General features: G+C 36.1%; 1 protein-coding gene and 1 pseudogene across 3 annotated transcripts in view; one reads left to right on the top strand and one right to left on the bottom strand.

Annotated features, from left to right (window-relative positions):
- The window catches only part of LRP12 (LDL receptor related protein 12), a 99,587-nt gene that overhangs the window by 66,697 nt on the left and 20,811 nt on the right, over positions 1-12,079 (bottom strand). The window lies entirely within an intron of this gene.
- LOC129135807 (NADH dehydrogenase [ubiquinone] 1 alpha subcomplex subunit 5-like) lies at positions 9,714-10,150 on the top strand (annotated as a pseudogene).

Consider the following 12,079-nt stretch of genomic DNA (forward strand, 5'->3'; position numbering starts at 1 on the left):
AAACAAATAAAAACAATACAAAATATATATAAACAAAAAGCTGGTTCTTTGAAAAGATAAATAAAATTAACAGACCATTAGTGAGATTAAGCAAGAAGAGAGAAGATCCAAATAAGCTTAATTAGAAATGAAATGGGAGATATTACAACTGATATCACAGAAATACAAAAGATCATTCAAGGCTACTACAAACACCTTTATGCACACAAATGAGAAAACCTAGAGAAGATTTATAAATTCCTGAAAAATAGGAGGAAACAGAAACTCTGAACAGATGAATAACAAGCAGCAAGGCTGAAATAATTAAAAAATTGTTCACAAAAAAAAGTCCAAGACCAGACGGATTCACAGCTGAATTCTATCACACATTCAAAGAAGAATTGGTACCAATCCCATTAACACTATTCCAAAGATAGAGAAAGAAGGAATCTTCCCTACATCATTCTATGAAGCCACCAGCATCACCCTAATAACAAAACAAGGGAAGGACATAACAAAGAAAACTACAGACCAATATCCCTGATGACCACAGATACAAAAACCCCCAACAAAATACCAGCTAACCAAATCCAATAGCATATAAAAAGATAACCCACCATGATCAAGTGGGTTTCATATCAGAAATGCAGAAATAGTTTTACACAAGTCAATAAATGTAATACACCACATAAACAAAAATTAAAAACAAAAATCACAATCATCTCAATAGACACAGAAAAAGCATTTGACAAAATACAGCATCCCTTTATAATTAAAACCCGCAGTGGAATCAACATAGAAGGTACATACATTAAGGCAATAAAAGCCATCTATGACAAACCCATAGCCAATATTATACTGAACGGGGAAAGTTGAAAGCATTTCCCCTGAGAACAGGAACAAGATTGCCCACTTTGACTACTTCTATTCAAGGATGCCCACTTTCACCACTTCTATTCAACATAGTACTGGAAGTCTTAGCCAGAGCAATCAGACAAGAGACAAAGGGCATCCAAATTGGTAAAAAGGGAGTCAAACTGTCGCTGTTTGCCAATGATATAATCCCACACCCAGAAAACCCTAAAAATTCATCCCAAAAGCTCCTAGAACTGATAAATGAATTCAGGAAAGTTTCAGGATACAAATTGAATCTACACAAATCAGTAGCACCACTATACACCAACAGTAACCAGGCTGATAATTAAATCAAGGACCCAACCCTTTTGCAATAGCTGAAAAAAAAAAAAAAATTAGGAATACACCTAACCAAGGAGGTGAAAGACCTCTACAAGGAAAACTACAAAACACTGCTGAAAGAAATCACAGACCACACAAACAAAAGGAAACACATCCCATGCTCATGGATAGGTATAATCAACATTGTGAAAATGACCATACTGCCAAAAGCAGTCTACAAATTCAAAGCAATTCCCATCAAAATACCACCATCATTTTTCACAGAACTAGAAAAAATAATCCTAAAATTCATATGAAACCAAAAAAGAGCTCACATAGCCAAAGCAAGACTAAGCAAAAAGAACAAATCTAGAGGCATCACATGACCTGACTTCAAACTATACTGTAAGGCTACAGTCACCAAAACAGCATGGTACTGATATAAAAGTAGGCATGTAGGCCTAGCGCAGTGGTTCACTCCTGTAATCCCACCACTCTGGGAGGCCAAAGCGGGAGGATCACTTGAGGTCAGAAGTTCAAGACCAGCCTGGCCAACATGGTGAAACCCTGTCTCTACTAAATATACAAAAATTAGCCAGGTGTGGTGGTGCACACCTGTAGTCCCAGCTACTCAGGAGGCTGAGGCAGAAGAATTGTTTGAACCCCAGAGGCGGAGGCTGCAGTGAATTGAGATCACACCACTGCACTCCAGCTTGTGTGACAGAGTAAGACTTCATCAAAAACAAACAAACAAAAAAAACAGAAACAAACAAACAAAAAGGCACGTAGACCAATGGAACACAATAGAGAACCCAGAAATAAAGCCCAACACTTAAAGTCAATTGATCTTTCACAAAGCAAACAAAAACATGCATGAAGTGGGGAAAGGACACTCTATTCAACAAATGATGCTGGGATAATTGGGAGGTCACATGTAGAAGAATGAAACTGGATCCTCATCTTTCATTTTATGCAAAAATCAACTCAACATGGATCAAGGACTTAAATCTAAGACCTGAAACCATAAAAATTCTAGAAGATAACATTTGAAAAACCCTTCCAGACACTGGCTTAGGCAAAGACTTCATGGCAAAGAACCCAAAAGCAAATGCCACAAAAACAAAGACAAATAGATGGGACTTAATTAAACTAAAAAGCTTCTGCAAAGCAAAAGAAATAATCAGCAGAGTAAACAGACAACCCACAGAGTGGGACAAAATCTTCCCTAACTATGCATCCAACAAAGGACTAATATCTAGAATCTACAAGGAACTCAGAGCAGTAAGAAAAAAAAAAACAAATAATCCTATTGAAAAGTCTGCTAAGGACATGAATAAACAATTCTTTAAAGAAGATATACAAATGGCCAATAAACATGAAAAAAATGCTCAACATCACTAATGATCAGGGAAATGCAAATCAAAACCACAATGCAGTACCACCTTACTCCTGCAAGAGTGGCCATAATCAAGAAATCATAAAATAACAGATATTGGCATGGAATGTGGTGAACAGGGAACACTTTTACATTGCCAGTGGGAATGTAAACTAGTACAAGCACTATGGAAAACTGTGTGGAGATTCCTTAAAGAACTACAAGTAGATCTACCATTTGATACAGCAATCCCACTAACTAGGTATCTACCCAGAGGAAAAGAAGTCATATGAAAAAGATACTTGCACATGCATATTTATAGCAGTACAATTCACAATTGCAAAAATGAGGAACCAGTGCAAAGTCCCATCAATCAACAAGTGGATAAAGAAAATGTGGTATACATATACCACGGAATACTACTCAGCCATAAAAAAGAACAAAATAATGGCATTTGCAGCAACCTGGATGGAATTAGAGACCATTATTCTATGTGAAGTAACTCAGGAATGGAGAAATCAAACACTTTATTTCTCATTCATAAATGGGAGCTAAGCTATGAGGGCTCAAAGGCATAAGAATGATACAATGGACTTTGGGGAGTCGGGGAAAAGGGCGAGGAGGGGTGAGCGATAAAAGACTACACACTGGGTAATTTGGCATAGCATACACTGCTTGGGACGGGTGCACCAAAATCCCAGAAATCACCACTAAACAACTTATTCATGTAACCAAACACCATCTGTTCCCCAAAAGCCTATTGAAATAAAAACTTTTTTAATTAAAAAAAAAATAGTTTAGAGAGAAAGGACCTCTTAACAATATTGTACATGCCTATCCAAAAAAAATGACATCTATTTAGTATCCTCTTTATGTTAGAGGAATTTTCTTCACGTAAGTTCTGCATAATTCTTGTTAATCATACCATTTGATATTCAAAAAAAGTTTTTTAAGTTATCCATTGTAAATATGTCTAGCTATACTATACAGGTGTATTTCCCCAAATGAAAAAAAAGAAAAAATATTTAATTAGCATGTATCTGTTGCTATACTATGTACTTTCCCAAATTTTAATTTACTTAGTTATTAGAACAAATATTTGAGGTAGATATTGTCTCCAGTTTACCAATGAAGAAACTAAACTTCAGATAAGTAAATAACTTACTCAAGGACACGACTAAGACATACAACTAATATCGAAACTTAGGTCTGTCTTATTATAAAGATCATGCATCAATTCCCTCACTATACCTTCCAAAATATTTATGGATCTCATTTGGGTTAATAATTTCATTATTTACAGAACAAACGTATCCTTTAATTTTGAAACAATTCCAGGAGTAACTGATATTCCCCCTTTAAAGGCCCAGGATGTTGAGACTAAAAAATTAACCTGTCAGGACTAAATCTCACAGTTACTGAAGAACAGAATCAAGTATCAAATACGAGGCTCTTCTACCACCAAGATCAGAAGATACAGATCCAGTCTTGATGGATGTCCCTCTGTCAATCGTGCTTAGATATAGCGGAAACAGGAGTAAGCACACAACGGTGTGCTTACATTGACAAAGAAACCAAGGAATTAGGGCATTTAAAAGAGAGGTTGGTAGCTGTTGTGCACAGCAACCTAGGAGGCAACACTAAAACCTACCATAGATAGTAATGATGGCATGATGATACAGTATAAAGTATATGAGCCTTGACATCAAAGAATCTTGAGATCAATTTGTCTTTGCTGTATTTTTCTTTTTGTGAAGTATGTTGAAGCAAATGCCACATATCATTTTACCTCCATATACTTCAACATACATATCTCTCAAAATATGTTATCCAGCTATCTATAATGCTACTACTTAAAATTCATAATAAATCTTGATGACATTTAATATAGCCAGGCAATAATCAGATTTTCCTGGTTGTCTCCTGTTTTTTCAGTTTGCTTATTTGAAGCAGGATCAAAACAGTCTCGAGATTTCATTTGGTTGTTGCGCTTAAGTCTCTCTTAGCCTAGAGTGACACTCCCTCATTTTCCATACCTCTGACTAGTTAAAGAAGCCACATCAGCTGTCCTGTAGAAGGCCCATATTTTGTGGTGTTGCTTCTTTCTGATGTCACTTAACTTTGGTTCATCTAGCTCAAGGATCAGGAAGCCTTTTCTGTGAAAGGACAAGCTAGTATATTTTAGGCTCTGTGGGCCATACGGTTTCTGTTGCAACTACTCAACTCTGTCACTGCAGCACAAAAGCAGCTACAGACAATATGTAAATTATTCAGAGTGGCTGTGTTTAAAAAACAAAACAAAACAACGTTATTTGAAAACAGTCATTAGGTAGAATTTGACTGAAAGGCCGTGTTTTGCCAAACCCTGCTACAGAAGCTTGATCTTAATTTGACACAGGCTCAACATTTTTGGCTGGAAAACTTCAGAGCTTATGCTGTATGTTTCATACGTATGACAGAAGAAGACATACACTACCTCCTTACCCTACTTTTCATAAGACTCAGATTAAGCAATAGGTCCAGGTAGGGCAGACTGATTCCTCCATTGAGAAGTTCTCACATGACCATATGTCTAATGCTTTCATCCACTGATGATCACAGCCTGAATAAATCATTTCATTAGGGTTGGCAAAATGATATTCTAATCCTGTCATTACTTCCACATTCATTAACAAAAATTCTGCAAAGAAGTTTCCCTCTTTCTTCATAATTGCTTGTTATCAGAGTATGGAGTTAGTGCCTATTTGTTTTTACTGTATCCAGTAATTCACTGTTGTTGTAGTGGTGTGTGTGTATTTGTGTTCCTTATTACACATCTATTGTTATAAACCAAGGAGTTTTTATAAATTCAGTGCATTTCAACCAACTGCCTTCGTTATATTCTTTCATCATGTTCAAGTTCTCTCATCTTTTGGTCACTGGGAGTCCCCTTTTTATTGGCCATTGTGTCCTTTTGGCTGGAAATACTAGTCTTTGGTAGCTTCCTTGCTTTCTGATACAAGAGAACATCCCTGGTTTCGCTTGTATTTTCTGCCCTAGAATGGAAATCAGTCATTCATCCAATGACCCTTGGATCCTTTCAGTGAGGAATGGTATTTAGAGACCATAATTTAGAGGTTCTAGTTGTGCTCACTGCTATTGTGCAATTATCACAACATTTTACTGCGGAAGTCATAAGAGGGTATATAATCTCAAATTCTACGAGCAGAAGTGTAAAGTAGTATAATCTTTCTGGAAAACAAATCCTGGCTCTAACTGTGTGACTTTAAGAAAATTATTTTAATTCCACTGTGGCTCAGTTTCCTGTAAAACAGAGTTAAAATAGGGCCCATCTTATATTTTTGATGTAAAGATTAAATGAGTTCATACATATGTAAAGCATTTAGAGTAATGACTGCACATGGTAAGCATTCAATACAAATTAGGTATTGTTTTTAATGAGAGCCTGGAAAACACTCCAACCATTGACCTAGTAATTCTACTTTTATAAACCATAATAAACATTCAAACAAAGATAAAAGCATGTTCATTACAGCATTATGTGACCAAAACTGCAAACAATTTAATGTTCAAAATTAGGAAATAGTTTATGAAAAAAAGTGGTAAGGAAAAGAAGGCCATGATATGTCAAATAATACCAACAAACCCATCAGCAAAGATGAACATTTCTACTTATCAAGTATGAATGCTCATTTCATTAAACACTAATCACATTTTATTTTTATGTCTTTATTGAATATTTGATAAAACAGTTTCATTTTTATATATTTACTAAATTAACACGTGGTATTTGTATTTCTCTGCTTTTGAAGTTAATCTTTGTTCTAATTTTATTAGCCATCCAATTACTGTTTCTATAAATTGTCTTTTGTCCATCTACTGGAGATGGGAGAAAATTAACATTTAATGTAGAAAGTATTTGCATAAGTTATTTAATAACCTTATTTCAAACCTTGAGGGTAGGTAGTGTAAAATCCAATAATCTAGCTTCTTGCCATTTAGAAATCTCAATTAATAGCAAACCAAAATTAATTCAGAAAGAATTAATGATCTGGCATGTCTGGCTCATCTATCAGCACCACAAGCAGATGAGTTCTAGTAATAAATTTTAAAAGGTAAATGTATAAGGAATTAATCAGCTTGCTTTTGAGCTGCATTTTGTTTATGGAGATCTCCAAGTACAACTATAAAAGAACAATATAGTGTAATGGTTAAGAGCACAGATTTTAGGTTATGCTATCTTGGTTCAAATCCTAGATCTTCCATTTACTAATTATGTGACCTTGGCTAAGATACTTAACCTTTTTGTTCCTCAGCTTCCTTATTTGTAAAATGGAAATAGTATCGAAGCTGATGTATGTATATGTATTTATTTACACAGATTCATTTGCTTAACAAATGATAAGCAAATTAATGTACTTTCCCAAATTTTAATTTACTTAGTTATTAGAACAAATATTTGAGGTACGTATTGTCTCCAGTTTACAAATGAACAAACTAAACTTCAGATATAGTAAATAAGTTGCTCAAGGACACAACTAAGACATACAACTAATATCCAAACTTAGGTCTGTCTTACTATATTATATATTTGTTAATAATGATATGTCATTATATATCATTAACAAATGATAAGCAAATGAATCTGTGTAAATAAATACATATACATACATACATTCGCAGAGTCTGAATATTTGTATCCTTCCCCAAATTCATATGGTTGAAATCCTAACTCCTAAGGTTATAGTATTAGGAGGTGGAGTCTTTGTACCTCATGAGGTGATTAGGTCATGAGGGCTCTGCCCTCAAGAATGGGATTAGTGTCCTTATAAAAGGGACCCCAGAGAACTAGCTAGCCTCTTTTGCCATATGAGGACACAGCAAAAAGACATTGTCTATGAATCAGAAAGTGAGCCCTTACCAGACATCAAATCTGCCAGTGCCTCGATGCTGGACTTCCCAGCCGCCAGAACTGTGAGAAATTTCTATTCTTTATAAGCCACTCAGTCTATGGTATTTTGTTACAGTGCTCCAAATGGACTAAGACACATATATACAAACACATATACATAAACAAAAACACAATGATTAGAATGCTGCCTGGCTCATAGTAACTACTACATAACTGTTTGCTATTGTTACAAGAATGAGTGTATACATCAGTCCCTGCTTGCCTCCTGCTACTTCATATAGGATAGCTTGCTATTCAAATACTATACTATATTGTAACTACTTCAAAATATTTCTACTTTACACTTTTGGTGATCAAGTCATGATTTTTTTTTAAAAGTGCTGTAGATGATACTCCAGATATGTAAAAGGTAACACAACAGGAAAAGAATATATATCACATACATCACAGAAGTTTCTAACCTCCTACAGCAATGCTTCTCAAACTTGAATATCAAATAAATCACAAGGGATCTGTTAAAATGAAGATTCCAATTTGGTATCTGGCACAGGCCCTGAGATTCAGCATTTCTAACCAGCTACCAGACAGGACCAATGTAGCTGTTTCTACAAGAGCACTTTGAAAAGCAAGGATCTAGAGGTCATAAATGAGCTTTTAGACATTCTAGAATCACGCATTATGTACAAAATTTTCTGTGAATGTGCGCAGAGGCATTACTTTCTGAGGAAAGGACCTACAATTCTTATATTCTCAGGTGTAGGGACGAGAGTAGGGGACAGGGCAGGGAGGGAGTAATCAGGGGAGATAAGAAAGACACAAATCAGTGCCGCATAGCTAACTAAAAAAACAAAACTATCGTTATGAAAAAAAAAGAAAATTAGGCTGGGTGCAGTGGCTCACACCTGTAATTCCAGCACTTTGGGAGGCCGAGGCGGGCAGATCACTTGAGGTCAGGAGTTTGAGGCCAGCCCTGCCAACACGGTGAAACCCTATCTCTACCAAAAAAATCCAAAAATTAGCTGGGCGTGGTGGCACACGCCTGTGGTCCCAGCTACTAGGGAGGCTGAGGCAGAAGAATCACTTGAACCTGGGAAGTCGAGGTTGCAGTGAGCCTAGATCGCACCACGGCACTCCAGCCTGGGTAACAGAGTGAGACTCTGTCAAAAAAAAAAAAAAATCATAAATAGACGTATTACAGACAAATTATAATTTAGAAGACTAAACTGAAGAATCTTTAAATTATAGAATAAAAAGATAAGGATATTAAAACCTAAGAGACAAAAAAAAGCTAGGTACTTCTATTAAGTGTAATATAATATTCACTTAATAGTTCTAAACGGATGAAACCTTCAGGATAAAATGGATTTAAAACACATATACAGGTGTAGACATATATATGTGCACACATATCCATAATAAATACATATGTGTGCATATATCCACACAACTAGACATATACACACAATAACTATTTTAGAATAATATCGATATGCTCAGATAAAATGGTCCGCCAAATAACAAACGGTAATAATGACTGTGAAAACTGTAAACTCACAGACACATACTTGTGAAAACTGTAAACTCCAAATAGAAACAGGAAATTACAAGCTTCTAAGAGGACAACTCTTTGGTATGAGAACCAAAATGGTTAACGTAAAAGTTACAAAAGGATAAAATAACATACACAGAATTCTGAAAGAAAATATTGAAGCCTGGAATTCCATATCCAGCCAAACCATTACTCAAACGTGAGGGCAAAATAAAAAAAACAGTTTTAGCTGTGTACCCATAAAAATATATACAACCCAGGCCGGGCGCGGTGGCTCACGCCTGTAATCCCAGCACTTTGGGAGGCCAAGGCGGGTGGATCAACGAGGTCAGGAGATCAAGACCACCCTGGCTAACATGGTGAAACTCCGTCTCTACTAAAAATACAAAAAAATTAGCCAGGTGTGGTGGTGGGCGCCTGTAGTCCCAGCTACTCGGGAGGCTGAGGCAGGAGAGTGGCGTGAACTCAGGAGGCAGAGCTTGCAGTGAGCCGAGATCGCACCACTGCACTCCAGCCTGGGCGACAGAGCAAGACTCCATCTCAAAAAAAAAAAAAAAAAAATACATACACACACACACACCCCATACATGTTACTTGGTTGTGGAGGAAGAATGGAAAGACAGAGGGGGAGAAAGGCTGGGGCAGGGAGAGAGAGGAAGAGGGGGAGACGGGGAGAGGGGGAGATGGGGGGAGAGGGAGAGGACACAGCAAAATAAAATTCAGCCTGATTAAAGACTTCAAAAAAAATGGCAGGTCATTGGCTTGTTGGCACTGTCATAGTGGGTGTGCTGAAGACCACTGGCCTTGTGGGATTGGCTATATGCAAGAGTCCATAAGAGAGGCTGAGAATATTGTACACAAAGATTCTTGATGTTCTTGAGCAAATCCCTGAAAATGCAGCACATAGAAAGTATACAGAACAGATTATAAATGAGAAGCTGGCTATAGTTAAAGTAGAACCAGATGTTAAAAAATTAGAAGACCAACCTCAAGGTGATCAAGTAGAAGAGGTGATTCCTCAGGTTGAAAATTAACTAAGTCTGGTGAGGAAAATGATGCAGTGAAAACCATGGGAGCCTTAGGGTAAGAGCCTCCTGCCAATCAGTGGAAATGGCCAATACAATTACTAAATGCCTTTCGTGGGTTGATAGGAAATTGATTTAATATTCTGTTATATTAAGAGTGTGTCCATACTATTGACATTTTATAATCAAGAGAAGTGATATACAAAATATTTAGGAGACTTTTAATATGGTCTTGTGAATCAACTTGTGATTTGTAAAGTACTCACACAAATTATTTCAAAGATGTTATTTCTTTGAACAGAGAGGTTGTGGGAAGATCTGACAATTAGAAAAATTCCTACAGCTCTTTAATGCAGAGGCCATAATCAAAAAGTAGAGTTTCCTTAGTAGTATCTTCAATACGTTATTTAATTTTTTATTGTCCCAAAGAAGAAAAGGCCCTTAATTATTATTGTTTAAACAAAGTTATAGATCACTGTTTGATGTAAATAATAAGAGTGAATATTTTCAAATATAAAATAGCACAAGCAGCTGGTGATAAAATGTGAAATTATGGGTAACCTCCTTGGCTGTGATCTTATGTATGTAAAGCAAAATTTAAATATATAATTATATACTGATTACAAAATCCATAATAAATGTCATTTTATTAAAAAAACAAAAACAAAAATGACAGGACAAAGAAAGTGGTAAGAGAGCAGGAAAATTAAAGGTGATTACAAATAAAAACAAGGATATCCACTCTTGCCACTTCCATTCAACACCATACCAGAGGTTTTGGCCAGGAGAATTAGGTAATGAAAAAAAGCCATTTAGATAGGAAGGTGTATTAGTCTGTTTTCATGCTGCTGATAAAGACACACCCGAGACTGGGAAGAAAAAGAGGTTTAATTGGATTTAGTTCCACATGGCTGTGGAGACCTCAGAATCATGGTGGGAGGCAAAAGGCACTTCTTACATGGCAGCAGCAAGAAAAAATGAGGACGAACCAAAAGTGGAAACCCCTCATAAACACATCAGATCTCAGGAGACTTACTCACTATCACGAGAATAGCACGGGAAAGACTGGCCCCCCATGATTTAATTACCTCCCCTGGGTCCCTCCCATAACACAGGGGAATTCTGGGAGATACAATTCAAGTGGAGATTTGGTGGGGATGCAGCCAAACCAAATCAGAAAGGAAGAAGTAAAACCATCCCTATTTGCATATGATAAAATTTTGTATATGAAAAATCGTAAGGTATTCACAGAAACAAAAACTTATTAGAGCTAGTAAGTTCAACAAGTCATAGGATACAAGAAAAAGTATATCCATATGCACCAACAATGATAATCTGAAAACTAAGAAAACAATTCCACTTACAATAGCATGAAAAGGAATAAAATAGTTTAAGAACAAAACATTATTGAAAGAGATTAAAATCTACATGAATGAAAAGACATATCCCATGTTTATCAATCAGAAGGACTAAGATTGGTAAGACAATTCTTGACAAATATGCTCTACAGATTCCATGCAATCCCTATCAAAATCCTAGCTACCTTCCCCTGTGCCTAGAAATTGATAAACTAATCCTAAAATTCATATGAAAATTCAAGAAATCCAGAATAGCAAAAACAATCTTGAAAAATGAAAACAAATTGGAATACTCACACTTTCTGATTTCAAAACTTACTACAAAGCGACACTAATGAAGACAGTGTGGTACTAGCATAGGGATAGACAATATAGGTCATAAAATACAGATCTGAGAGGTAAACTCTCATTAATTTCAGCCAGTTGATTTTCAACAAGGGTGCCAGGAGGATTAAATGGGAGAAAGACTGGTTTTTTCAACAAATAATGCTGGAACAAAGGAAACTATGTGCAAAAGAATGAATTTGACCCCTACCTCACATCATATGCAAAAAACAGGTCAAAATGGATCAGAAACCTATATATAACAGCAAAATTATAAAACTCTTAGGGGAATTAAAAAACCACACCAGAGTAAACCCCTATGACCTTGGGTTAGCAAATGGATTCTTAGATATAATATCAAAGGCACAAGTAACAAAAACT

The sequence above is a fragment of the Pan troglodytes genome, chromosome 7, assembly GCF_028858775.2.
Source record: "Pan troglodytes isolate AG18354 chromosome 7, NHGRI_mPanTro3-v2.0_pri, whole genome shotgun sequence".
In the NCBI taxonomy this organism is placed as follows: domain Eukaryota; kingdom Metazoa; phylum Chordata; class Mammalia; order Primates; family Hominidae; genus Pan; species Pan troglodytes.